Source organism: Eptatretus burgeri, chromosome 3, assembly GCF_056783735.1.
Source record: "Eptatretus burgeri isolate ZD-2024b chromosome 3, Ebu_testis_v1, whole genome shotgun sequence".
NCBI classification, from domain to species: domain Eukaryota; kingdom Metazoa; phylum Chordata; class Myxini; order Myxiniformes; family Myxinidae; genus Eptatretus; species Eptatretus burgeri.
The window spans coordinates 56,663,292-56,666,448 of record NC_140963.1 but is presented as its reverse complement, the minus strand read 5'-3'; the positions used below and the strand labels follow the sequence as shown (position 1 = coordinate 56,666,448).

The 3,157-nt window shown below is 48.4% G+C and overlaps 1 long non-coding RNA gene across 1 annotated transcript in view; it reads left to right on the top strand.

Moving 5' to 3' along the window:
• Positions 1 to 2,988: 2,988 nt before the first annotated feature.
• Positions 2,989 to 3,157, top strand: part of LOC147029964 (uncharacterized) — a 39,463-nt gene continuing 39,294 nt past the window's right edge. The window contains exon 1 of the long non-coding RNA XR_015055755.1: positions 2,989 to 3,132. This is a non-coding gene — a long non-coding RNA (uncharacterized LOC147029964). The remainder of the gene's footprint in view (positions 3,133 to 3,157) is intronic.

Sequence of the window (3,157 nt, the reverse complement as noted above, 5' to 3'; positions counted from 1 at the left end):
TGTGACCACACGGAGATTGGGGGGGGGGGCTGTGGTGTTAATTCGATAGGGATTAAGAATAAGTTCCCCCAGTATGTGATTGCCCCCTGTAACCTATTCCTATGTTTTTGCAGTTACAAGCGAGCCAAACGTGCTGAGCAGGCAGAAGCCCCGCTTCCAAGGGTGACGGTGGGCGAAGGCTAATGATTGATGGGCGTGACGTCAGAAACTAGCCAAGCGTGCCGAGCGGACGGAGGCCCAGCCTTCCAGGTTTCATGTGAGAAAGTCACGCCCCGTAGGAGGAAATTGTGGTTCGGCAATGTCAGTCAGTCAGAGTTGAGAGATTGGAAGCGCATGCATGATGTCAGTGTGAAGAGGGAGAGGAGGAACGGTTGTGTGTGGAGTGAGGGACGCACGTGATCGAGAAAGAATGTAGCTCGATGGCCTGTAAAAACAGGGCTTTACGGCTGGCTTTCCTTCAAAGCCTGAAGAAGACTGCACAATTCTTGAATTCATGCTGAGTTGATTGGCTCACGTGGTGAAGCAAGACCCTGGCCTTTGGCTCTTGGTTGGGTCATGAGGAACGGACCCCGAGCCCCCGTGTATATAAAATAGTGGGTCGGTAAGGATAATCAACTCACGAAGCAGCTGCATGGGTCTCTGAGCCTTGGTGTTGAATACCGCTCACAAATTGCCTGACGTACGTTTGTCCCGCTGTGAGAGAACGACTTGACGCCATTTTGCACGCGTCTACATGTGCAGATAGAGGCGCCTCAATTTCACGTTCCACAATGACCATCTCTGGGCCAAGCTCAGTGCCAAAATAATGGGAGGATTTGCTTCTCTTTTCTTTTGTGTTCCCCTTGTCTGTGTTTAAGTCTGTGTGTCGAGGAACCTCATTTTAGACTTTAGTATTAGTTTACCTCACATATTATTTTATTCTGGTTATTGTGCTTTGTAAATATTTGTCTATTTTCATTAAATGTGTTCATTTTAAGTGGCTGTGTTGGTGTATCTGTCGTAGGGTTAGAGTATAAACCCTGCTGTGCATCCATTTCTGTGCCCCCGTTGCACCGCCATTGCCCCATGCCCGTGATAATCTCCGAGGATCAACGTGCCCACCTCCTAATTATAATGAAAAGACCGCTCGACCATACGGGCTGGCAGTGTTACCCACCCGTCACCACAATTTGGGTCTGGGGGATTAACCTTGGCTGCCAGGGGGGGGGAAGCTACCTCGGGTTTCCACCAGACTCTCCGGAATCGCAGGCCGTCGCACATGGATAACTCCATGATGCGGCGGGTCGCTAATCGACCCTGAACGCCAATAACTCAACCACGTGACTTAGGGTCCTTCGTCTAATGAATACCGGTTACCTAATGGTCACATGATTTAATTACCGGGGGACACGCCCTCGGTACGCCTTGTTCAAACTGGATCACCTTACTGGATCAGATGCAACCGAACATAACTTCCCAAGGACGTACCGGATAGAAAAACAGATTGTTGGGAGATAACGTCCCGGCGAAGCTTGGATATGTACCAAGCTGGACCAATGAAGGAAAAGACAAAAACGAGCTGGGAACATTTCTACACAAGCATTTGTTAACACTCAAGTGAAGAAAGGTATGTGGCACAGTGAATGGGATTTATTATTATGTACAGCAGGAATAGCAAGGAATTCACGGGGTGCAACAAAAGCCAAGCAATTTACAAAAGCAGACACAGAGCAGACTTATCCCATTATGTCTTCTACAATCTTAACTTATGCTACGACAAGTGCCATCACATACACACACACAAACCTGATGAAGATTAGATAGTCAGAAATAAGGAGAATATATGAGGACTAACAGCCTTGCAATACCTGGCGTGTTTGGCTGACCATGCAACCCAGTACGCTTTAGGGGAAGGTCCGCTTGAGTGATCCCACCATTGAGTCGGTGCATTATCTCCTGCTTAATCACTTTGCTGGGGCTCGTGGAAACGTGTGCTCCGCACTGGTCCCAGAAGAACGTATGTCGCACACAAACCCCGAGTGTAAATGCAGCGACAGGCAGACAACGAGCAGCGGTGAAGAGAGGGCGGAGTAGAGAGACGGAGAGGGTGAGGCAAACAGACCAAGATGTAGGCAAAGCAGGCAGGCGAAAAAAGAGCAGAGATTCGCGATCCACCTTTTATAAGCCCCGGGTGAAGGGTGGGGTGACGACCCTAAGCGACGCGCCATGACCAGAATCGCGCTTCCTAATTGGGCCATGGCGGTCATAGCTCCTGGGGCCAGAAGCAGTCTCATGCACGCATCCGGCACGACACAGACAGGAGCCCTGTACCGAACTCCCGGGCCACCACCCCCGCAACCCCCGTCCCACCACCCCCGCAACCCCCGTCCCTCGCCACCCGTCATGCTGTGCCCGAGTGACTGGACGAGGGTCGCGCCGATCCCGCGCGCCCACCCGGAGCATCCCTGGTGAGTTTTGCAGAACCCGCAAATGTATATACATATATATATATATATATGTATATTTATATGTGTGTATATATATACATATATATATATATATATGTATATTTATATGTGTGTATATATATACACAGTAATACCTTGACATATGAATGCACTAACTTACGAGTATTCCGAGTTATGAGCCGTTGCTCGGACGATTTTTTGCTTTGTGTTACGAGTCTAGAAACGAGTTACGAGTGGAGCGAGCTTTGAGTCGCGCGCAGCCAAGCAAGCGAACACCCGCATCTCCCGCCTTTTCACGCATCTCCCGCCACTCACTCATTCAGTTCTCTTGGTTATCTCGTTGAGTAGGGTCGTACCGTAGTAATCTGCATTGTGTATAGCTCTTGTTTTTTCATTGGTGCAGTTATTTTGCAATTAAGTAATTGTAGCAATTAAGTGTAACGGCAAAGGGAATAAAAAAATAAAATGTAAAAAAAAAAAAATTGTAGTAATTAAGTTTAGCGATAAAGTGAATTAAAAAAAAAATTGTATCAATTACGTTTACCGAGAAAGTGTGATGAGACCTTCACATCTCCTCCGCCTATCTCCTCCACCACCACCTCCACCACTGCCGCCGCCTCCACCGCCACCTCCACCGCCACCTCCACCAGAATCTTCCGTAAGCCGAAGTCATCTCATCTCCAAGGTAAATACACTTTATAAAACCAGTT